At 41.6% G+C, this 26,456-nt stretch overlaps 1 protein-coding gene across 4 annotated transcripts in view; it reads left to right on the top strand.

Annotated features, from left to right (window-relative positions):
* The first annotated feature begins 224 nt into the window (after positions 1-224).
* Positions 225-26,456, top strand: part of PACSIN2 (protein kinase C and casein kinase substrate in neurons 2) — a 113,671-nt gene continuing 87,439 nt past the window's right edge. For 2 of the 4 annotated variants that reach the window (XM_026652273.1, XM_026652271.1), the window contains exon 1: positions 243-322. The gene's annotated coding sequence lies outside the window, so the exon portion shown is untranslated. Of the gene's footprint in view, positions 323-592; positions 614-26,456 lie in introns of those variants that run through there. The other 2 variants (XM_026652274.1, XM_026652272.1) reach the window with 2 other exon arrangements.

Raw genomic sequence — 26,456 nt, 5'->3', positions numbered from 1 at the left:
GCTAGCCACTCGCCTACCCCTTTGACTTTCACTTCGCTCTGCCGCCGTTCCTCCAGTTCCTCAGATTTCTTCGCCGAGGAAGTGATTTTGATCGACAGTAGAATGAGCCAATGGCATTCTGTCCTGCTCTAATGGGAAGCGGGTTTACACGTAGCTTTCCTCGTCCAATCAGAAGACCGCTGTGCGGCAGCCAATGGGAGCTCGTGGCTCGCGGACTGGCGCAAGTTGGGTGGGCGACAGTTGGTTCGGTTGGAGCCGAGCGAAGCAGGGACCTTCCCGCCCGACCCCGACCCGCCGCAAAGGAAACGGGGAGCAGCCGAAGGTGAGGGACGCGCTGCCGGGCGGGACTCGTACCTCGCTGCCGGGAGGGAAGGAGGAGGTGGTGCGCAGCCCCCCACCACCTCCGGCTGGGTCATCCTGGAGGGCGGGGCCCGGGCGGGCCGGTGAGTGCCCCCCCCGGGGGTAGTGATGGGGCTGCAGAGGGACTCGCCGGCCCCAGGGCTGCCTCCTCCTCCCCTCGCCGCCCGTGACCCGATGTCACCCGGCGGCCGGGCTCGTGTGGGGCGGGTTCCTGAGCCTCCGGGAGTGTCCTCCAGTCTCCAGGAAATAAAGGGTGTGTCCTGTGAGGAAACCCCCAGGAATAGGTCCTACCAAAACTGGCAAACCTGGGGGGGGGGCACCCAGCCCCTGAGCGCGATGAGGGGAGCAGCTTGTGCCTGAGTGGGGGTGGCGAGGTGCTGGAGATCTAAGGAGCTGGGAGTTTGTGGGGGGGGCGGAGGTGGTGGATGGGGGCAGGCAGGAAGGGGCTGGGAGTTTGTGGGGGGGGCAGGAGGAAGGGGTGGGAGTTGAGGGGGAGGATGGTGGATGGGGACGGGGGGAAGGGGCTGGGAGTTGGATGGGGACAGGGAGGAAGGGGCTGGGAGTTTGTGGGGGAGGGAGGTGGTCGATGGGGGCAGAGGGGGAATGTATTTTGATTGCTGCACATTTTCTCTGCTTCTTTGACCCACTGGCTTGTTTCTGTTCAGCACTGGGGTTGCAGGGTCACTCCTCTCCCTGGCCCCCAATCTGGGGTATTCGAGCTGGGGAAGGTGAAGCTTCCCTTGGGGAAGTTTGGGGAGGGCAGGGCTACAGGGGGCCAGGAGGGTGACACTGGGAAGGTTCTGATTCTGTACCAGGGAAGGTGAGAGCTGCTTGTTGAAATTTAGTGAGCCATTTGGTAGGGAGGGGGGAAGAACAGCCCTAAAACTAAAGCGCTCGCTCCCCAAATCCTAAGAAAATCGAATGCAGTCTCTGGTAGTGATCCCTGCACTAACTACCCAGACACCCCACAAATAAAATGGGCAAGTGTAATTCTCCAAGGAGACTTGAATTTGAGAGTGGATGGTGTCTTATGAATACCGGTAATGACACAACTAGGCTGTGCTGCCTTCTGTCACGCCCCTTCCTTTATGTTCTTTTTCCTTTTTGCCAGGAAGAATCAGATCACATCATCCTACACAGTGAAACATCTTTTGACTTTGTTGGAAGTGAGCAGCCAGAGTCTCTTTAATATGGGTCAAGCCCACTAAGACTGACTGGTATCTACAGTATCTGTCTGGCTGTATCTGTCTTTCCCAGCCAGTTGGTTTAACTCTGGTTGAAGGTAGTCAGAAGCTGGTATGCCCAGCCTATACATGCTTCCCTCTGCTCTCTCTCTCTCTTTAAGAGCAAAGGAGACTAGAAACATGTGAAAGTGGCCCCAGATACCCATTTACACAGTTTAAAACATTCAGCTTTCTTGGTGGCCCACCCTTCTGATTAAAATCATAGACTGATTAAAGTATTTCAAACCCAGAATGTAAATTCATTTAGCCTATAATTATTCCAATAAGTTTGATAAGTCTTTTTCCCCATAGCTTGATAAACAAGTCAGAGTGCTGTGTGAAATGTTCTTAATGTGCTCCTATCTACACCTGGAAGACTAACAGATTTATTTGGGCATAAGCTTTCGTGGGTAAAAAACATCACTTCTTCAGGTGCCACCGGACTCCTTGTTGTTTTTGTGGATACAGACTAACACGGCTACCTCCTGATACTATCTACACCTGATTCCCATCCACAAACTAGTTGAAAGGTAGCTAAATAGGACTGTTTTCTCTTGTTCTCCATTGGAAACTTTCCTTTGTGGTTGTTTGAACCTTAATCAGGGCTTGGCCAGCTACTGTGCAAGGTTATGCCAACTAAAATACAAGGCCAATAGTTCAAAAAGGTTATGCACTAATAATTTGCTAATATTAAGCTGTTGATGAAGATGATGATATTTGAGAAATGAGAGTAAATACTGTGATGACTTAGGTTGTCTGTTGGTCTCTTTATTAAACTAGTCTAATATTAAGACAAGCTATGAAAAAAACTTGTTTTTTTGCTCTCTTTGGGATGAAACAAACATGACTGACTTAGTTTGATTTCTCATCTTTAAACTGAAATTAGAAGGCAGCATGCACATTGTACAGTAAGCATATAGAGCAGGTCTTCTTAATTATGTTTTTAAGTATTAAGTTTGATGATTGGCTTATCCTCCATACCACACTTTATCTCTGTCTGGAATTACTTATCAGACTTACATTTTTGTCTCAGAAGAGACTATATTTATTCTATGTTCTTCTAGTTATGACTAAACTAGCTTAAACAAGAGTGTATTTACTTAACTTAAAAGTAAAGATTGCTTGGGGAATGCAGCTTCATACCACTGGTCAAGCAGCAATACCTCAGAAATAAGACAGCGTACACACACATAGTTTGTGGTGAAGCAGCCTATTAATGGTTGACAGACACTTCATAGAGTCATAGAATATCAGGGTTGGAAGGGACCTCAGGAGGTCATCTAGTCCAACCCCCTGCTCAAAGCAGGACCAATCCCCAACTAAATCAAAAACCTATCTTGAGATAAAGTTTTGGTAGCATCTTTTTTCTCTGCTCAAGGCTCCCTCCCACCAAAAATGCATATGCCTAAGGATCTATATCCGTGATAGCTAATGCTGAATTAACAAATACGATTGTTTTAACTGTGTGAGTGGTGTTTGGCTAGTGATGTATGTCCGTGTGGACATAGATGATGTAAATCTTTTTATAGCCACGTCTTTGGGTATCTGGGAAGGCCTGCATAATTCATGAGTTGTCCAAGTAAATTAAGTGGCATTAGTACTCTCCAGCATTGTACATCTCATTTTATTTTTTATTTTAGTCTTTTGTTTACTTTGACTCTGTAAGTACATTTATATAATGACTTTCAGTTTATGCTATGTCATACAATGTAGGAATTGGGCAAAATATTTGATCTGTGAATGTCTAGAAATAACTTTTTCAGAAAAATGTCTGAATTTAATGCTCTCGCAGCGCTGTATGTACTCCACCTCTCTGAGGGGAATAGCGTGCAGCGCTGCAGGATCTGATTACACTGGCGCTTTACAGCGCTGTACTTGCTGTGCTCAGGGGGGTGTTTTTTCACACCCCTGAGCGCAGCAAGTTGCAGCGCTGTACACCGCCAATGTAGCCAAGGCCTTAGGGTGTTAGCTTGTTGTTTATACCAGTGGTTCTCAGACTTGGGTTTATGAACCACTATTCTCTTTTCATAGAATAAAATATCTGAGAACCAAGGGTCAGATTTGGGAAGGTAGACAGTCCTTGAGGGAGAGGCTTAATTACAAAGTGGTCCACAGAATGAAAGTATGCAGTAACTTGATATTCATTGTGCTGTCTTTTGTTAATGTAGAAGCTCCCCTAAGAAATCTGGGTAATAATGCAACAATTTCTTTTAGCTATCCGTGAGTATGTTGATTTAAAAAAAAAAAAAAAAAAGTTTTCAGTCTCTTAGTTACTGGACTCATACCTGGAAAAAATAGTTTCAGATAGTGGCTGACTGAGCTCAGGAGGGTCATATGCAAAGATGTCCTTAAGTTACTTGTGTTCTCTTCTGATTCTGGGTTGTTGAAAATGGCACAAGGTGCCTTAAATGTCATGTCTTCTGTGTTGGCCATTGAGAGGGGGTGACATAGAGCTACATGGCACCTCTGTCACCCAAAAATCATGCTATGGTCAGGAGAGCCTATAGGGCAGGGGTAGGCAAATTATGGCACGCGTGCCAAAGGCGGCACGTGAGCTGATTTTCAGTGGCACTCACACTGCCCGGGTCTTGGCCACCGGGCCGGGGGCTCTGCATTTTAATTTAATGTTAAATGAAGCTTCTTAAACATTTTAAAAACCTTATTTACTTAACATACAACAATAGTTTAGTTATCTATTATAGACTAAAAACATTAAAATGTATTACTGGCACGCAAAACCTTAAATTAGAATGAATAAATGAAGACTCGGCACACCACTTCTGAAAGGTTGCCGACCCCAGCTATAGGGGCTAAGTAAAACAGCTATAGAGTAATTTTCTGCTGTTGGAATGCTAGAACTTTCTTCATGTACTTCAGACTCTGGCCAATTATTTCAGATGAATCTTTTGTGTAATAACTTTCTCAATTCCTAACTCTAAGTACAGGGTGGTTGTTTTTTAAACTAAATAACATTTCAATGGTTTGATGCCTAGAATGCCCTTTGAGGTTGCATGAAATAAGTGGTCCTATTCAATAACTCTTATTTTATCCTCTCACGCTATCTGTCATTAATGTAATTTTTAAACTTGTCTTCCACTCTCTCATTAAATATACAGATCATACTAGTGTATTACGTATTAGTGCAGTTTCAAATGCACAATAGGTTAGTTTCCAAGAATCAATATTTTCTGTGCTCATTTTTTCAAGAGCTATTTATCTGGCTGCATTAAACTCCCTTTATGCAAGACATTTGGGAAACGTTGGTGCATTTACTTTGAAGGGTGCTCCTTTAATTTGATTTATAGGCTTACTGAGGGAAATGAGCAAATTGTCCTTGTTGTCATACAGAAATTAATATGCTAAAAAGCTGTGCTTAGCTAAAGAGATTTCACAGGTACTAGTTATTTATTAGGTTTTGTTTAATATTAACTAGTTTTTCCATTCAAACAAATTATTAGTTTGAGCTTAACTTGAAATCATGAGGAATTTCTTTTTGGCACATGAAGGGGAATACATCAGTAAATAGCAATACTGATGTACTTGTGTTCTGAGATACAGCTAAACATTGAATCTGTTTAGGTGGAACTGTGATTTTAATACTGTGCTGAAATGTGTATGTTGTCTGGATGATTAGCTCATTAGGATTGAGAAATTATTTTGATTGAAGTTGAACTTGAGAAGGCAGACAACCTACTGTGGGTATTCAGTGAAAAACAATTAGTTTAGGATCTATTGTTAATAATGCAAAGGTCACCCTATCTTGACTCTCATTGTTCTTTTATCTGATATCCTGCAGGGAGACATGTTTGAAAAGAGAAGGTTGGGGTAGAATCAGAACAGTAGGACAGAATTTCTGTGGTGCGTAAATGCAGAACCTCCCTTAGTGTGCACTTAAAATAATTTGAGCAATTCTGTCTGCTTGATGAGCTATTGTCAGCTATTGCACATGGGCATAGTATGATATTGAGTGGACAGGATGTGTCAATATTTGAGAAGGCACCCAGCCCTTATTGATAAACAGGTGTAGAAATATGTGTGGATAAGAATTCAACAGTAAATAGTTGAGCTAGATCTGAGGAAAAAATAAAATTTCTCTAAGGCTTTGTGGTGATATTTGGTTTAACAGTTTAAATCATGCAAATATTTAAAAAATGTCCTGGCTCAGATACCACATTTGTGATCATGCTGGCAATTGAGAAAAGCATCTAAAGTCTCTTTGCTCTCTGCCCAATAGTAAAGGGGGAAAGAAAGTATGGTAACCTAGTTTATTATTCACTACTTCAGGAATGGAGAGGAAGCGAGCAGATGGAATGGAAAGAGCACATCAAAGCACAGTTCCAATCCTATTTTACATGTAACAGGTCAGTGTTGAAACTAATTTCTCTTTTCAACACTCCTTTATGGGATATACTTACAGATGCATAACAAAGGAGAAACAGATTCCACAGGAATATGTGCAAAGTTCCTAGGTAATCAGTAATATTGTAAACTCCTTTGGGAAAAAAAAATGTTTAAAATCTTCTGAGAGCAATCACTATCCATATACACCTCTACCTCGATATAACGCTGTCCTCGGGAGCCAAAAAATCTTACCACGTTATAGGTGAAACCGCGTTATATCGAACTTGCTTTGATCCACCGGAGTGCGCAGCCCCGCCCCCTGGAGCACTGCTTTACCGCATTATATCCAAATTCGTGTTATATCGGGTGGCTTATATAGAGGTAGAGGTGTACCTGGAAATCATTTTGGACTCTAATTGCTAAGTATAAGATTCCTACAATCCTGAAATTGAATGAATGTGATGTTATTGTAATCTTCACTACAAAGTGATTTATTTGCAATAACTTGATATTCATTGTGTCTATATCATCATGTCTTTGATGTGATGGCAATAGCACAGACATCTGACTTATGAATTTGATTGACTTGTTTCTTTGATGTACCATGTTAAACTTGGGTTTGCTGAGTAGCAGCATGCTGCAGTGCTATCTAACTGTTGTGCCAACTGCAGATAAGTATTTGCTACGTTCCCAAAGGAATGACAGCATTAATTGGTAACTCATATCACAGCATGCTGCTTTCTGGAGGGCCATAGCAGAATATAGTCAATTCAGCATGACCTCTGGGATCTGAAAATAACTTTTAACTGTTTGTACAGAATGCTTTTCCTATCATAGTTAGTGTAGTTACTAGGCACATAGTGAAGTACGTGATTTTTGCATTGGTGTATGTGGTTAGTAACTTATGTCAGGAATAAATACAGCAACAATTTATTACTCCTTTAAACTCTCTCTTTCGTAGGCAGTGAATTTATAGCTAACATAAAGGGGAGAGCAGACATCCCTGGCATATTAATTCTAAAGGGGAAATTTGGACTACAAATGTCAGTTTGTGGTAAAAAGAGCCATAGGACAAATCAATTTGATGAAAGCCAAAGAGATGCCTGTATTATGCCTCCAGTGTTCTCTCCTAATGGGAGTCTTCTTGGCAACCTGACAAATATCTAGGTCACTGCTGAACACAATAACACTGTTCTTGTCAGGAGATGTAAGAAATCCATCAAATAGGTATAGATAGGCTAAGGCACCTTTGCCTGTCTTTATGGACCCATGTGAATATTGTTTAAAATGAATACTCTACAGAAAATAAACTACCTAAATTCTCAGTCCTTGAATCATCGTTAAGTGTTGCCTTCAAAGTCTTGGGTTGGAAAGAGGACCCAAGTGGTTCTAAACAAAAGCTTCAAGGGGTTTATTTTTAGTTGTGTTTACACTATCTAATTCTAATCTAAACTATAGAAAATTGAATTTAACCCTGAAATGGCAGCTGCACCAAGTTGACAGTGGGGTAATCTTCAAGGTGAACTTAACCAGGTGGAGTTATCTTTCAAGATACTTATCTCATTCCATGCTGAGATGGCACTCTTGTTCCACAATAGAAGAAACCAGTTGTTTTTAACTGTAGGGACTGAGGATGGATCCCATTTACTTTACACAAGACCCTCTGTTTAATCCTTGTGTATTAAAAAAATATTTTGAGAACATGGTCAGGTTTGTGGCATTTAAACACACACAGATACATTGACAAATGAAAAAAAAAAATCAAGCAGTTAACTGCCCTTCAAAGGAAGTTTAACCTCCTAGAATGTGAGATATGGAGTATGTCTGCAGCTGAAGACCCTTCTGGCCCAAGCAGTTAGCTAATATTCCCCACTTTGCCCAGGTAGTTTCCATTAGGATAACAAATTGATGAGTTGGGTATATTTTTTGGTGCAATTCTATTTATTTGCAAAAAATAGAAACAAAATCCTGTTTCTCCTAACACAATAGAAACACACAGCAGGCAGTTTCCTTGCTCACAATTTCCAAGCTTGCCTCTCCAGCGAGTTCTTTGCCCTGAGGAACTCTGTCTCTCTGCTCCTTCTCAGGGCTATGCTCGCAACTGCTTCTCTCACTTTCAGCTGTTTTGCAAGCTGTGTGAGAGAGAAGTAAACAGTCCCTTATTCCCTGTATTTGCAATCAAGGAACCTCTTGGCTCACATGGATTAGCTTCTTATCAGGCCTTGCCATGTGGCCCATTGCTTTGGATGGTGGCTTCTGTTACCAGTTACAACTGTATAAAAGGGGCTTAATTGCTCCTTCTGCTTCACCTGAAAGATGGCTGATTAGCACACCCATCAGCTTTAACCAGGTCTGTGATTATCTGTAGATGAGACCTGCAGTTAACACCTTCCAGCGTAACAATATGTTAGAGGCTGCAGATAATGTTCTCTACCAATAGGGTTAGAAGAATGGACATCTCTTGCAGAGTAGAAAGCATGTCATCCTGTCACCTAGAAATTCATTTTCTTACAAAAACAAACAAAAAAACTTAGATCTGAGTTTGCTTTAATTTTTGAATTATTATGCATTTATTGGGTCTTCACTGAATTTAAATGCATAACACCATATAATAGGTTAAAAGTTGTTAAAACTCTGTACTATGAACTAAAAGGATGCTGAAAATAGTTCAGATCCAAAACTCACAAAACTGAAGGCATGCAAAACCTATTGTACTCATGGAACCCTGCAGTATTGTACTAATGCTTGAGAACCAGAAACTGGAACTGACAAGTGATTTTTCCTCCCCACGCCCCCACAGCTGAATGAAATTCTAAGTATAAAGGAAAAAAGCCTCAAACAGTTTCTTGCTAAAAATCTTTAGTTGTAAAGAGCTGTGTGCATGTATGTGTTTACTGCGAAGTATTCTTGGCTTGTGTATCTTACAAATGCTATGCATTAAAGTAAACACTAAACAGTCTATGAAGGCACCCTAGCAGCTGCACAAGTAAAATTGCACTGAGATTTCAGTTAAAGCCAGATTAAAATTCTTCTATTTTACTCTTTTTAATCATTAACAGTTGGAGGCTATATTCAAGCCTACCAATGCGAAGGACAGTTCTTTGAGCACTGGTCTCTATGTGTATTGCACACATGGATATGGATGAGCCTGAAACTGGAGACTTGTAGCAAGTAGTGTCCGTTGATCTGCGCCTATCCAGTTGCCATCCTTGTCCTCTGAACTGAGGGCATAAATGACGGTGTGGGCCAATGCCTTTCCAGTTTCTTCACCACCGCATGGTTTGAGTCGAAATCACCTGAATCTTTTACAATCCTCCTCTATTACAGAAACTGTAAATATACATAGTTTTTAGTAAGATTAGACTTAGTGTTTTTGTATAGAGTTGTCTAGTCCCGTCCTGCCTTGGGAAGATTCTCTCCACAAAGAAGGGCTATACCCAGATTCCTGGGGTTTAAGAATGGTATATCCTGCTCTATGAGCGATGAACACCAATACTGTCTTGGGGAGGCTCACGTTGCTGCCAGTTTCAGCGTATGCCATTCCTTCCCTCCCTGAACCCATGAGGGATTAAGAGCTCCATGTACAGAAACACCCCGTGGAGATAAGGCCATGAGACTCCAGTCAGACCCAGGCTGAGGAGACTGTCTTTGTGCAGCAACCTCAAATGCTGAGCAGTGTTTCTCTTCAAGCACGAGCTCTGGAGCAGAGACAAAAACCATCAAACCTCAGAAACCCTCTCAGAAGAGTATGGACTATGAACATAAGTATAAGGAAAAATCACCATTCAGAACTGCCTCTAAGAGAGAGGATTCCACCCCATCTTGGTCCAAGTTGGCTGAGTCCTTGTATGTGGGCCCTAAAGGTCTAGGTCCATACAAATCTTTTGTCTGGGAAGGGAAGGCACGAAGGAAGAAGGATCAGATAAGCACCCTCCAGTTCCAACTGGGAGCTCCATGTTGGACTTCTGGTCTATGGTTCCAGCACTTTGGGAACCTATGAATGCTAGATCATTGGACACACCAGATACACTAGTCCTGACCTCCAAGACTCCTTGAACTCTGGGAAGGACTGAAACCTTTACCTCACTGGTGGATATTTTTGCTTTACCCTTGTGACAGACTATACCCCTATATTCATAGTTTTTACAAGACTATTATAAATTTTATACCAAGTATGCCTTATGAAGTATCATTTGAAAACTCATGATTTACTGAAAATTATTGTCCTGATAAAATATATGTATAAACACTGTATGCAAATTTATAACATTGCTGTAACATGCTCCAAGTTCAGAAGAGCAGGCACAAACTACTTCCTCAGAAACAAAAGACAAACCAACTCCCAAGCCAGGTGTTGTCAAACTCAAGTGGATTATTACCTAGTTAAATGGCCATTGTTTTGCAGGAAGAAGAGTGTAAGCAAGAACTTCACCGGAGGTGGTGTTCGTGTGCCCACCCATATCTCCCCCCCCCCCCCCCCCCCCCCGCTGTGCAAACAGACGGGCTGTTGCCTGAACCCTAGCTGGAGATAATCCTCAAAGAGGGGAGAATGGTGTAAGAATAGAGAACACACACAACACAAATTACCTCTCTCCTCCATACTGTACCTTAAGAGACACTGAACAGGGGGAGGGGTCCTGGCCTGGAGGCTTTCAACTAGTAAAGACTGCAGAGAGCAAGTGGTGAGAAAAAACTTTGCTTTGAATCCATTTAGCTTGCTAAATTAGGTGTTAGTTTGCATTTTATCTTATTTTCTTTAACAATTCTGACTTTTATGCCTCATTACTTGTAATCATTTTATCTTTCTGTAGTTAATACATTTGTTTTATTGTTTTATCTAAGCCATTGTATTTGGATTGAAGTGTTTAAGAACCGCCACTTGTGACAACAAGTGCATATCGTTTTCCATTGATGAAGTGACAGACTTTATATGAGCTTGCCTTGTCCAGCAGAGAGCTGGGCAGTACAAAATGCACATTTGGGAAGGTCTGGGACTGGGAGTTTGTTGGTGTTGCCCTATATATAATTCATGAATGGCTGGCCAAAGCATTATGTAATTCAGCTGGGAATGCATGCTAGAGGCTGTGTGAACTGGCAAGGACTGGTTGTTCTCACAGCAAAGCAGTGTAAAGGGCACCCCAGATTGGAGAATTTACTTCCACAGAGGTTTCAGACTGTGGTGAACCTCATAATGTTCACCCCAGCACTCCAGTGAAGTCTTCTCAGATTCACAGGACATATGGCAGTATGCGCTTCTGTCACACAGTATGCCAGACTGCATCTTTGAACTTTGCAAGGGTGGTTGAGAAGTGTATCTGCCCAACAAGCATAGCATGGATCGGTTGGTTACTATCCCTCAAAGTCCTGTCTCTGACAGGGACCTTATGGTATCCATCGGCAGAGGGGTTTGTGGGTGACAGGGTCTAGTATCTACATAATAGTTCTCCAAAGGTGTCTTGTAACATCTGCTGAAAGTTTGTCACACATCATAATAATTGCAAAGTGTACGTAGGGATAATATGTAAGGAGTTATACATGTATACTGAAAATGATGTTTTTAAGGTCTGTGAGTTGGGGCTGATTGCCAGAAGGTGAAAAGTGGGTTTCTTTCAGGCAGAAGATGCTTATCTACCTGTCTGGGTATATCTAGATTGAATATTGTACTCTTCACAATGAACACCTACTTACAGTCTGAGCAAAATGTTAATAAAATTATTGCAAAATCTTGAGAGGAGATTCTAGACAGGAAGAAACAAGTAGCCGAGGGTTACCCTGTTTAAAAGTGAAGACAGTAGATCATTGGGGTGGAGAAGTACACCCTGTTATCCTTCACTAAGGGCACAAGCTGCCAGCTGGCTTGTCTTATGGATGGAGGGTCACAGCCAGTCTGGCTGTTTGATGTTGGGAGAGAAACTTTGGGTGAGCTAATCTTTTATGAGATGGAAATTTCTTTTTAAGTTTAGGCTCTAGAAAATGTTGTTCTATTTTTTTAAGTAACCATTTGTTTCTATTAATTCTACTTCTTCTCAAATCTGTTCTTTGTTAAATAAACTTCTACTGCTTACTATAAATATATCTAAGTGCTCTGTGTTGAGCAGAGTGGTGATTCTGAGGTGTAACTGGTAAACTGGTGCATACTATTCCTTTGGGAGTAGATGATCTGGGAATTCTGAGTGTCCAGTGCATTGGGGATGGGCACTCCAGGGGATGCTTGAAGGACTCAGTGGAGCGTGCCTAGTGTTAACTTGTAAAGAGAGAGCAGGGCCAGAAGAGGCATGGATGTTGGTGTTTGTGTTGCTGGAGGTTGGTGGTATAGGGAAATTGATCCATGGCAGGCTTCCTCATGTGAAGGGCAGATGGTAGTGAGGTGCCTAACAACCCCGGGTACCCCTGGAAAGTGTGTCAGTGTCCTCATCAAATTGAGGATGGATTCAACATAGGTGTGCAGTGGAATGTCTTTTCCAGTACTGCTACCAGTAGAGATTCTAGTTACAGATGCCTCCACCAAAGGCTGTGAAGTGTCAGTTTAGGGTAACTACAGCTGTATTCCCCCTCCGTGGTCCAGCAAGGCACGCCCCTCTAGGTTCCTGGCTCCTCAGCTGTCACCTTTCTTGGGCAGAGACTTGCATCTCTCTCCTTCCTGCACAGTTCCCTGCCTACACTGTAAAATTCCCAGCAAGTCAGACTGCCCAAGCTGGCCTGCTTTACTGTCTCCTCAGAAGCTATAAACAGCATAATTGCCCAGTTATAAGGTCTGACACAGCTTTTCCTAAGCAAGCACATTCATTCTTAAAGTGAAAGCATTACAGAGAAAACATATTACAATAAAAAGAGATCCTACGCACATGCTAATAAGCTTATTAGAGATCACCCCAACTCCGGTGGGAGTACTCCTTCAAACCCTACACAGGAGTTCTGTGGTTACAAGTTCATAACTCATTCTGCTCAGAAACAGAACCTCTATGCATAACTTAGCTTCTCCTTTTATACAGCCTGGGTCTTTACCTACTCATGGTCTTTGCAGATCTATCAGTCAGATAAAGGTCCATTTCTCAAGGTGAAGCTTCCAAAGGCTGAGTTTTGCATAACTGAGCGGGTACATTTGAGTATACCTTCCTCTAGAGCAGTGGTTCCCAAAGTGGGGTTCGCGAACCCCTGGGGGTTCGCAGAACGTTTCAGGGGGTTCGAAAGAAAAATTTCATTAATGGCGGCCAGAGGACTCTGCTGGGACCCAGTTGCAAGGCAGACAGCCCGAGCCCCAGGGAGAGCGGGTTCGGGTAGTTTGAGCCGGCAGCCCGAGCCTGAGCCCTCCCCTGTCAGCGGGGGAGCCGGCAGCCCGAGCCCTCCCCTGTCAGCCAAGGAGCCGGCAGCCCAAGCCTCGTGGAGAGCGGGCAGTTTGAGCCGGCAGCCCGAGCCCCTCCCCTGTCAGCGGGGGGGGCCGGGAGCCCGAGCCCCAGGGAGAGCGGGGCCGGGCAGTTGGGGCAGGCAGCCCGAGTCCCGGCGGTCAGTGGGGGAGCCGGCAGCCCGAACCCCAGCGCTCCGCGCAGGGCTGGCAGCCCGAGCCCCAGGGAGAGGGGCCGGGCAGTAGGGGCTGGCAGCCCGAGCCCCACCCCCGTCAGCAGGGGAGCCGGCAGCCCGAACCCCAGCCCAAGCCCCAGGAATCTGACAAATCTCATCTAAAGCCAGAACCACAGCCCTCCTTGTTACCACCAGCCACAACCTCACCCTAAACTAGAGGTGGGTGAAAAATACCAAGCATTTTTCACAGACAGTTTTGAATTTTTTTCACATTTTTCAAAATTCCCCAAGAAAAATTTACAAAAAACTGAAACGGAAAAATGGTCCATTTTCAAAAACTGTTTTCATGAAACATTTTCTGATTTTTGAAAACCAAAAATGAATTTATTTTTATTCGAAACCATTTTTTTTTAAAACAAAAGCCAAAAAAACATTTTACAAAACATTTTTGGTTTCTGCTTTTTCTATGTTCGTTAAAAAAAGTTTCAATTAAAAATATTTTTCAGAGGTTCATAGATTCCGGGCCCAGCAGTTGGGGCATCCATCACACTGAGGAAATTTAAACTTAAATCCCTGAAAATATTCATTTTTAGGAGGGGGTTCACGAGATTTCACAATTTAGTGAAAGGGGTTCGCGGGCTGTTAAAGTTTGGGAACCACTGCTCTAGAGATTTCCTGGAAAACCCACTTTACTTTAAAAGTTCATTCTTGTCTGGCACATTGTTTCCACTAGTCCTTTTGAAGTTCATAATCTTCTTAGGGTTTACCTTAGTCATGTCTCCACTCTAGAGCCATTATGTACAATCCCATAATAATATATAAATATTTACATTTTTAATATAATGAACTCCGAAGATACTTAAACTTAATTCAATAAGAGTTGTCCAGGATATTGCATAAAAATTGCCATATCTGTCAGAGTGCATCTCAACCACTTCTGAATTCAAGGGAAATGGCCCACTCAGGAGACCTCACTACATGTAAATGTACTGGAATTCAGAGCAATTTTGCTGGTGTGCAGGGTTTGACAATGTAAGTGTTTATGGACAGCACCACAGAGATTCCTTACTTCAACAAGCAAAAGGGAGCCAGGTCCTCACCACTATGCCAGGAAGCCATACATCTCTGGAATTGGAATATTTGTCATCAGGGAGCATTGGTGGCCCTTCACCTTCCTGGCAAGTAGAATACCTTAGCAGACAGACTCAGCACTGAGTTATCTAAGAATCACCATTGATATCTTAAGAGCTCAGTCTTCCACAGTGTCCTTTGCAGATGGGGGTGAATTTGTTTGCAACATGTCGCAACAACAAATGCCAGAGGTTCTGCTCCAGAGGAGGCATGAGCCCTTAGAGGCCTTTCCCATTTTGTAGGCTCCTGGTCTGATGTATGTTGTCTTTACAATACCTGGGGTACCGAAGAAGCTGATGAAAGATGCCGGCTACATTATCGTGGTCAGCCTGGTATGTACCAGACTCACATGGGCCAGTTTCTGTTTTCCAGTCTACTGAATGTTGATTAACAAGACTGATCATTTAGCTTGACCTGCTTCATCTAGTCTATCATAATGGCAGCTAGTTCCTTCACCCAGACCCGACATCTTTGCATTGGGCTGCCTGAATCCTGGCTGGATGACAGATGGAGAGAGAAGCTGTTCTGTTCCCCGACCAGTGGGAAAACTTACTTTAGTGGGATTTAACCTGGTTTTGACTGGACTGATGGATTTCTCCATGCAAGCCTGTGGCTACTACCTGGTTCTTTACTATCTTCATGAAAACAGCTTTTCAAGTAGATATCACATCAGCTAGAGAAGAGGGGGAGATCCAGACCCTTGTAACAAGGTACCCTTGCATGTTCGTTCATAAGGACAGTCATCCTTTAGAACTCACCCAAAGTTTCTATCCAAGGTAATCACTTTCTTATCAGTCAGTATCTATTCATGCCCTGGTTTTCTTCAGTAAATTCTTTTCACCCAGATAAAAATGCAAACACCACATGCTAGATATTGAGAGATGTCTTTTTGTTTAGAAAGGACCAAGCCATTCAGGTGCATGCCTACACTCCCATATTCTCTTGCTGTCCAAGTGGGTCTCGGACTGTATTAAGACTTGCTGATTTTTAGCTAAGAGCGAGACCCTGGACAAATTCAGGCTCATTTCACTAGGGTTCAGGTGGCATCTGCAGCCTGTATGGGTGGCATCCCCATTGTTGCCCGTTCCCTGGAATCAGGCCAAGAAATAACCACAAACAAAGGTCGAATTGAAGCAGCACTGAGGGCTGATTTATTGCTTGCTTCCCTTATTTGTGCAATTATACTCTCATACACACTCCATGCATACTGGTGACAGGCTGCAGACGCAGGTGTTGCTTTTGATCTTAGGTGACTGAGACTGGCCAGGTTCCAGCTTCCCAGAGATTGAACTGGATATATATTAGGGTTGTCTTAGATATGAACCATCATTACTTTACCACAAGCTTTGAGTAATGAATGCAAGAAAGGATAAAGTATGTACACTTTATGAGGAATCACATAGTTGTTCTTTCACCTATACTAGGAAGAAAATAAAAATACTATATACAGAAACTGGAGATCATTAGTGCCTGAATACACCTTTTTCAGAGACACTAGTTTCTGGCATCCTTGTTTGCAACATAAAGTGTTGCTAGCAATACCATACCATTCATTATATAAGGAAGATTACACTAAACTTAGTATGGCTTTCATATACTTCACTGAGGAGAGGATGGGAGTTTACTAGTACTAGAATGGTGATCTTACTGGATTTCGTGTGTCTTTTCCAGGAGAAAAAAGTGAAAGCTTTCACTTGTGTCTTGAGGTAGCACTGAAACCCTTAAGAAGCTCTTGATGCTTGTCATATATTTAAAGGTACTCTTACTGTGGATGTACAACATTTATTTCACATTTTTTTAATATATAATGGATGAGGTATTAAGTTTCTTTGTTTATTAGCCTTGAAGGACTTGGATTTCACCAAAGGTCTTGAACCATTTAACTGTATTTTCAGTTCAGTTGCATAATGTAGCTGTTAACTGAATTTCTGCAAGGGGTGAATAAGTTTTTCCAGGATATTTTTTAAATGTCTTGTTTTGATGGGCTACTTTTTAGAAGAGTGCTTTTTATAAGGTAGAAAATATAGTTAATTCATGGAGCATTTGTCATGCTAGTTGTAGCAGAAATTCTTGCAATCAAGCATTTTTGAATTTGTAACCAATAAATCACTCTTATTTACTGTAGCAAAAAGAGACTGGTGGTAGAAATTTGGGAAAACGAGCATGTACAATCAAAGTTCAATCTCATTGATTCAAAAATGACTTAGGGTTCCTGAACATATGCATCTCTCTTTATACTTTCAGTACACTAGTTGTTGATTTGGGTGGTCTCTGCTCTTGTAACTGACAAGCAGTAATTCAATCCAAAACTTTGGGACCATTCTTGGGTTCCTTTCCTGGCAGTTGTGATGTCCTTCCCAAGTTTGTGTTCTTCTTTTAGTGGGGGACAGTTGCAGTAGTGGTGCTCCTTAGGGACTTTCTTTAGAAAAATGAATGGTTGGTGGGTCCAGGGTCAGATATAAACAGTATTAGTACTGTATCCTTCCTCTACTGCAGTGGTTCCCAAACTGGGGTTTGCGAAATGTTACAGGGGGTTCTTGGGGGAAAAAATTCCCTAATGGTGGACAGAGCTGTCCCTAGGGACCCCGGGCAGCATGGGGCCAGTAGCTTAGAGCCCCTGGACTTCCAAGAGCTAAGCAGATCAAAGCAAGCATATCTATCACACTGAGGAGATTTAAACTTCAAGACTCCTTATAAGAAACGGAAAGGAAGGTGAATATTTTTTGCTGTTTTTAAAATTAAATAGGCAGCTAGTATTGTTTTTTAACATTATTATGAAGAACAAGTTGAAGCTTTGTTGTAATGTGTGCTGTTTGCCTGGACTGCTCAAGACCTAAATGCTTGTGTAGAAGGAACTCTGAGTTGGCTTCTTAAATACCTTCATGCTGTTTCACATATGATACTCCTTGATGAAACATAGGAGCCTTGTCTTATAACAGGCTTATTCAAAGTGATACAGGCTACGAAAGTGAGATCTTTGAAGAGTGTTGCCATTTTCATAATGTAATAAAAATGCTGTAATGATTAATAATAATAAATAATAAATAGTGTGTAATAAGCATGTCATAAAAACAAATTTTATATTTCCAAGATGACTGCTTTTATAATTTATATTCAGGTAAAGGAGAAAATCCCTGGAAATATTCATTTTTAAGAGGGGGTTCACGAGACTTGATGTGTTAGTGAAAGGCTGTTAAAGTTTGGGAACCACTGCTCTACTGATAGCCTTTGCTATCGGGCTAGGTGTACTGAGAAAAATCGTTTGTTTATTTCTGATCTCTTCTGACTTTTTTGTCTTTTTTTTTTTTTTTCAAGTTAAAAGGGGTCTTTCAAGGTGATTGCAATTTTATATGCTAGTGCTTCTCCATCTTCAAACAAAATTAAATTCAGACATGGTGTAAATAGCTTTTAGTTGCTGAATTGCAGGATTAAGCATGGATTGGGAGTTGGAACGGAGTTATAGGCCCGGGTTCTGATATTAATTTGCTGTGTCCTTGCTGATGTGTAACCTCTCTGATTCTGTTTCACTAGCTGTAAAAATAGGAGTTTTGTTTTTTTTAAATCTCAGGGATGTTGTGAAGCTTAACTAAAGTCAGCAACTACACAACACTTTACTATTTGTGAGTGCCAGAGGTGGAATATTCTAGCTCCCGGTCCTGGGTTTAATCGACTAGACTATGAAGCACCGTTACTCTCTCCCACCTGCTTATTTAAAACTTACATATGAGTTTATGAATTTGTAATAGGATAGGGGGATGCCAAGGCAATATTATGTAGAACTGTTACACTCCTCTTCTTCCTGCACTGATGCAGCTGTGCCACTGTAAGATCTTTAGTGTAGCTGCTCTAAACCAATGGGGGAGCTCTTCCATCAATTTAATTAATCCATCCCCAATGAGCGGCAGCAGCCGTGTTGGCAGGAAAAGCTCTCCTGCCGACATAGCGCTGTCCACACTGGTGCTTAGGGTGGTGTAGCTTCTGTCACTGAGCTTATCCAAACCCCTGAGCAACATAAGTTATACCAGCGTAAGTGGTAGTGTAGACATAGACTTAGTAAAACAAACAGCTTAATGTACACAGAAAACATTGTAAATAGTACTTTGGAACACTATGAATAATGTTTAAATAAAAACTATTAGTAAATATATATATATTCAATATAAGGTTGCAACATAACATTTCCTATAGTTTAGCACACATTTCTATATTTTAGCACACATTTCTGTAGTTTAGCACACCTTCCCTTCTGATCTTCTCTTGGATGACTTCTCATCTTTTTTCTGATGACCATAATGTGTAATGTATTTCATCTGGACTCTAGAGCTTAAGAAGAATGAGAGCATCTCAGTCTTTTCAAACTCTTCAGAAACCTATCAACAGGCAATCTGGGGATCTCCATAGATAGCAGCGTGTTAGCCCTTGGGTTAATAGCTGACTGGGTCCTCAATTCCTGGGGAAACAGATATCTGGAACATCTATCCAAAGTGTTATAGGTATTGGGATCATCATATAAACTACCCATTTCCTGGCTCTCTCTAAGGCTCTTCACTCTACAGGGCACTATCTCCTCCCCATAGGCCCAGCTAAGTCAGGCAAGAAGTTACCAAACTGTTGTCTCATTAAATGCTGCCCCATTCTCTCTCTTTAACGAAGACAAAATCCCAGTTCGAAGCAGTTAGCTGATAGCTAAATGTAAGTTCCATAGGCTCTGTAGCCTCTAGGGGAAACACATGCACCTCTCTCAGCTCTCCCTCTAGGTCCATAAACCACACTGTGATGGACCAAATATTTATCTTAAAGGAAAGCTTCCCTACTAAGTAAAGTTGGAATAACACACTCGCCTGTATCCAAACTGGTACAGGGATTGTGATCAAACCCTCTCAGCAGTTACATCTCTTGGTCCTTTGTGGATCAACCATTGAGTCCACAGGGCTGTCTTTATCTCCTATATTTATAAAGTTCCCCCCTTGTACTCTGGCTCAACTCTTGGAGAATGACTGGGTGTTTGACCTGTCAAGTGGATTGCACACACCAAAATTTTCCTATATAGCTTCAGAAACAGTTCATGAGCATGATTAGTAATTGCCATGCCCTATTTCTTGATATTTCTGGGCCCTTTTAGGTGAGTTGCCCTGGTGTATACTCTGCAGATGTGCAGACAGTACTTTAATTAAAATCTATACTATTTCCAACTGCTTCTCTCCCATTCTTTGGTCCAAACAAGGTCAAATGCTGCAGTGTAAAAGCACATGGGTTTCACTTGCTTCAGTGCAAATTTTAGCCCCTCTTTCCTCCACCCTATTCCCAGCAGCTTCAGGAGGTTTAAAAGAGCATGAAACCTAATATTTCACCAAATTTTCCTGATTTTTTTTTTTTTTTAAACAGCTTTACCTACCTGTAGAGCCCTGATCAAGAGTACATCTCACTGTGTCAGAAATGGTCTGTAAGATTGCCAGGCTTCAATGAAAATCACAGGTTAGGTTGGATAATACCACTCTGTCTAGCAAGGACTCTACATAGTTTTCTCCAAATGCTTTTAGTTTTTCTTTTAAGAACTGTAATAGCTATCTCAATAAAGAAACTGTTTGCATGCCCTTGCCATCAAAAAGTTTTTCTAATGTCCAAGGTACATATAGTCTCAACTTCATACTACCATGCTGTGGGAAATGATTCATGTTAGGGTTTGGCTGTCAGCTTAATGGGAGGGGAGAGCACCAGTCACTAAAATATTGCTAATTTTTGAATTCTGCATCTTACTATGCAGGTTTATTTCACCACACTTTAATTTCCAAAAATTTTGAAGTTGTTTCAATGTGAATTTAATATTTCTTTATCTTGAATATAAGATTAATTAGCATGAAATTGCATCCTCCTAATAATTCCTTTCTATACCATCTTAATTTTTGTTCCTTCCTGCCATCATATGAAGACTGAGCACTTTTGAATTGACAACCTTCAGTATTTAACAGCTTGCTGATTTAGAATTCTTAGTTTTTATCCATCTTCTATGTCAGTCCATATGTTTGGTTATTGCTCTTCCATGCCAGCAGATACAGTATATTGGGACTCTTTGATGATCATGCTTTGCATTTGGGGTGCTTACCAGTTACCAGAGTTCAGCTTCTTGTAGGCAGCAGATGGAGTATAAGTACCATTGTCAGAGGAGGAGAAAGGGGTAAACCAACAGGAGAAAATCGAGCAGGCCTCATAGGCCTATGAAGATTTCTATGAAGAAGCAGCTGCATACCAGTGACTGTAGCACCTCAAGGCATTGACATTCTGTAGGTTCTCAGTCCCATGAGTAGAAGTCCTGCCCTCCCAGGTATACAACACGGCTAATTCTTTCAAGAACTCCAAGGCCAGGAAGCATCCACAATACTTGGCTTTTATTACACACAGATCATACCCCACACTGCCTGCAGAGTTTTGGAGGGTGTAGAAGACCAGGAGGGGGCTTTTGATTTAAAGAGAAGATATTCAAGGTAATGCTGAGATCATCTGTACTCCAGACTCTCTCTCAACTATGACGTGGTGGTTTGGTTCTGAGATTGCAAGGGGGAGGTCTGCTGAGGCTGGTAGACTTCTTTGCTCTCCTGGACCACCTGTCTATCCTTCCATCTCCTTTTTAAAGGCACCACTTCCCCTTGGATTACCAGTTGGTTCAGCCTTGGCAGCCTACACTAGCTCTGCCTAACCAAACGTAGACCTCTTTTGTAGCCAAAAGCTGGTTGCTTAATATCCCCTGCTCCAAAGCTTTCGTATACAAAATGGGAAAATGTGTACGTCAGTCTAATTAGACGTCAGTCTAATAAAAAAAAAGTTGTCTTTCAGAGAGCATAGTGTGTAACTTGCTTTGTCCCACTCCCCAATATCCTCTAACGTACAGACCTGTATTCTAGAAAACTAAATTCGGAGCAATTGTCTCCTGTCAGACAGATAACAGAACTGGGATCGTTGGACTCTGCAAACAGTAGGTTATTCTATAGAATTTACATAAAATATTTTAAAGAATTTCTTCAGTTCATGTGTTCAGATTTGAGATTATCTTGAAAAGTCTGTCAGGCTATCATATCTGTACTAGAGGGGGAAAGAATGCAAGGCATATATTCTATATATTTGTCACTCAATAGAAAGGATTTTACAGATCAGTGTTGTACTTAAAGAAGGTGTGAAATACTGAAAAGGGACTATAAATGTAAAGTCGTGTCAGTTGAAAAAAAATTAAATTGTTTCAAGTCCTACAATTACCCCATCTGATTTATTTTTTTACGTTCATTTTCCTGTTCAGAAGGTTTCTGTTCCCCGTTTTTGTAAAATATTTGCACAAATAGGGAACTGACACTGGAAAAACACAAATATGTTTTCCTCTGTCAGTTACAGTAATCTTGATGTTACTTGTAACAACTGTAGAATCGGGAATTTGAAGAAGGGTAAAAATTTTCAAAAGTCTCTAAGTGACTTAGAAGTCTCTCTTTTGAAAATGGGTATTAAGCCCTAAATTTTGTATGGAATCTCTTAATCTTATACGGGGTCCAACATTTATGGTAGAATTTTTGGATATATGTAATTCCTTCACTGAATGCAGGATAAAAATTTGGGCTTTCTGGATCTACTGGGTTACTTGGCATTGCGGCACTTCTCTGAATATTGTCCAATATCAACAGCTACTATCCAGCAGCCTATATGAAAAGTGAGTTTGCAGGGTTCAGTAGTTAAATACAGGGTCAATACCTTGGTGAGTTAGCCCATCCTACACTATTGTGCTGGGTGGGAGAGGGGTGTTAGAATTTTGCTGTCCTTGGACTCTGCTCTGGCAAATGGGTGTCTGATGCACCCATTCTTTCCTATCTGCTGAAAGAGCTTTCTCTTCCTACCTCATAGTCTCCTGGCTATTTTGTGGTGGGTGGTGGGGTGACTCAGCTTATTCATAGGACCAGTGTTGGTGCTATATATAGCACAGTGATTGGGACATGTGCTTTGGTTTACAACTGGTATTCAGAACCCTGGGTGGATCTGTGAAACTGACAGTCTTAATACTTTCATTCTGGTAGGGCTTGAGAAAGCTGTGAGCAGCAGCAAAGGCACTGAAGTGACCATCCTGAGCCTGTAGACCAGGGGTGGGCAAACTTTTTGGCCTGAGGGCCACATTGGGGAATAAAAATTGTATGGCGGGCCATGAATGCTCACAAAATTGGGGTTGGGGTGTGGGAGGGGGTGCGGGCTCTGATTGGGGGTGCAGGCTCTGAGGTGGGGCTGTGGATGAGGAGTTTGGGGTGCAGGAGGGTGCTCTGTGCTGGGATCGAGGGGTTTGGAGGGCAGGAGGGGGATCAGGGCTGGGGCAGGGGTTAGGGCATGGGGAGAGGCTCGGGGTGCAGGCTCTAAGTGGCTCCTGGAAGCCGTGGCATGTCCCTTCTCTGGCTCCTAGGCGTGGAGCGGCCCGCAACCCTCAGAGTGGGGCCATGACACGGCTTCCAGGAGCCACATGGTGCGGCCCCTGACCCGACGCCCCAGCTGGAGCTTGTGGGACGGCTTAAAACGGCTCGCGGGCCAGATTTGGCCCACCCCTGCTGTAGACATATGGCACTTCATCTTTTTACATTCAAAAGGTATTTTTAAAGGCTAGAAACCTAATATTTTAAATGAAATCTTAAATGCTAATGAAATTGGCAATTTAAGCCTCCTCACTCACTAGGGATAAGAAAGAGAAGGGTGATTTTTTTCACATTCTGAGGGTGCATATTCTAATGTCATATCAGTACTTCCTGTGTTGCAATTCTAAATCAACCCTATCACTGCTAAGTTCTACTGTTCAGAGTCTCAGCCTGAAGAATATTCACCAACCCCCATCCTTTCCCCAGTAAGCTTAGCAGAAAAAGTGCCTGTACAGTTTTCTGTGTTTGGATTACTGGCCGAAGCATGAAGGGACATACGAATGTTTAGCACAGGTGGCATGTAAATACCTTGAAATGCCGGCTACAACAGTGTTCTCACTTTTAGGTGACATTGTAAACAAGAAGCGGGCAGCATTATCTCCTGCAAATGTAAACAAACTTGTTTGTCTGAGTGATTGGCTGAACAAGAAACAGGACTGAGTGGACTTGTAGACTCTAAAATTTTACATGGTTTTATTTTTGAATGCAGTTTTTTTTACATAATTCTATATTTGTAAGTTCAACTTTGATGATAAAGAGATTGCAGTATGGTACTTGTATTAGGTGAATTGAAAAATACTATTTCTTTTGTTTTTTTACAGTGCAATTTGAAAATGTAGAAAACATCCAAAAATATTTAAATAAATAGTATTCTATTGTTTAACAGTGCGATTAATCGCGATTAATTTTTTTAATCGCTCGACAGCTCTATATAAAATATGTTAAGGCTTAAACTTATTATCAAAACATTTAAATAAAAAATAAATATGCTGAATCCATGAGCCTCTGTCCAAAACTTTGAGTTAAGGGCTACTTTTCTATATAAAGAAAGAAGTTTCCCCCTGATTCTAACTTTTGAAGTCAACCTTTTATAAATCTAGCACAATAGGTCATGTATTGTATTAAGGACTTGATTCTGTGAGGAACCCAGGTGCTGTGCTACTGGGTGCAAGAGACTGGCAAAGTCATCACAGGCGTGGGGACCTAGTCTCTGACTCCAAGAAACACTATCACGTATCTCATCAGGATCATCCACTGAGCCCACCTGGGTGGTCTTACTCCTATTTTATAGAGTCTCCCTACCTGAGCTCTGATTGGCTCAGTTCTCAAATTATGAACATTTATGACTCCACCAACTGTGAAAACTTAGGTCTGGTCTGAACTACAGACCTGTATTGGTATAACTAAGTTGTTCAGGGGTGTGAAAAATCCACAACCCCACCGTGTAGATGGTGCTATGTCGGTGGTAGAGCTTCTCCCGCTGACATAGCTACCACCTTTTCATAAATATTAACTATGCTAACAGGAGAGCTCTCTCCCATCGGCTTAGAGCATCTTTATTAAAGTGCTATCGCAGCGCAGCTGCATCGGTGAAGCTGTGCTGATGCAGTATTTTAAGTGTAGACTTGCCCTTATCCTCCAGCTCATGGAAGAACACCTGAAGTTTGTATCCAAAACATTTAAGGTTGTTTTATTTAAAAAACAAAAACCTATAAAATGTCTATTTTGTGTGTTTAAATTGCAGTTACCATACTAATGCAGCTTGACATAAATCATGAGCAAACATTTAATTATCTAGTTAAGTAAGCAATATATCATTCACCATTTTCTAACATACTAAAAAGTACAATTAATAATCTGAAAATATTAAGCTATATAATTAAATATATGTAGTTATAGAGTACTCTCCTAGGTAGCAAAAAGATATACCAAATCTAGGGTGAAGGCTCTATTTAGTTGTAAATCAACATGTTTTAATGGTTATATCAACCAATGAGAATGTACCTTTCCATATATAAAATAACTGAAGTACAAACAGAAAAGTTGATTAAAACTGATCGTTTAAATGGTTTAAATCAAGGCTTTCCACCCGGACAACAACCCCTCTTTTGCCAGTGTTAGCAGATGTTAAACTGATTTCATTTCATATAAAATGAAAAATTGAATAGGCCATAAACTTTATTTTCTGGTAATGAGGGGGAAGGGGGTTAGGAAGATTTCCTTCATTTTGAATGTCCTGAGTCACAACCATTATTCTTATGGCTTTCAGAGCCCATCACTTCTGTTCCTTGATCTGGTGGAGTAACTACCATTAAAGAAGCACAGCATTTCCTCTTTTCCCAAATCTTACTGGTCCATGAAGCACGCAATGCAGTTCAACCCCAGTTCTTTGAAACTGTAGTGTATAGCATTGTTGCTGAGTTTTTTGTAATGTTCTGTGGCAGGGGCAGGTTACGAAAAAGTAAGTTTGATTTACTGCTATATAGCATACTGCATGTTCCAATCCCCGGTGGCAGTGATTGGGAAAGGGAGGGCAGTTATTTTTCCCTTTCATAAAAAAACCCAAAAAACCCACCAGTACAATGAAATATAAATATCCCAAGGCACGAACATTAAACTATTGTCTTAAAATCTGAATGCTGTTAGCTTGACAAGTTCTTTTCATTAACTTCAGTTTTTAAATATTTGGGATTTAGTGAGATAGAACTGAGTTACTACGCTAAAAGTTAAAATGAACTCAGTTTAATTTTTTAAGCAGTACAATACACTTTTATGGCTATCACATATCTTATTCAGTTACTCTGCATTAGTGACAGGGCCACTGTTTTTTCAGAAATCAAAATTTGCTTTTGAAACAAATATCCCAAGGCGCATATTTTCTGTGCACTTCAAAATGTTAAACGTAGTACTTTTTATGGTGTTGTTGAAACAGTACATGAGCACTTGTAAAATAGGTGGTGGGAGCTTGTATCACATTTGATGGACAATTATACAGGTATTTTAGGTATAAATCTAGGCTCAAGTTAAGTCCTAAACGTTAACTAGTTTTATGGCTTGTCTACATGGAATTGAATTGAGTTAATTCGGTTTGAGAACACTTGCATACACATGAAGTAATTCATTATAGTACACTAACTCTGCATTTATTGTGAACTCTGGAGTCCTCTTTTAAAGTAGTGAAGCAAAGTAGTCTGGTTTGTACATGTGCAAACAATGCTGCTGCCAACTACTCTGGCAATCTGCCAACGCCTATCCCATACTACTTTACGGTCAACCATCACTGACGTGTCTGTTTGCCTGTGCGTCCAGCCTGGTTCTGGGGTCAAGTTGATTGGATGCCCCCCTCTTGTTTATAAGCTGGCACACAGCCAGATTTTGTCCATTTGCTCCTGGATTCCATTTTGTTACAATAGCGGGGATAAACTCCAGATGCCCTACAACATTCCCTGAG

This window comes from Terrapene carolina, unplaced genomic scaffold (assembly GCF_002925995.2).
Source record: "Terrapene carolina triunguis isolate 2854851 unplaced genomic scaffold, T_m_triunguis-2.0 Scaffold112, whole genome shotgun sequence".
Taxonomy (NCBI): Eukaryota; Metazoa; Chordata; order Testudines; family Emydidae; genus Terrapene; species Terrapene triunguis.
This window is presented reverse-complemented; position numbering and strand designations above follow the sequence as displayed.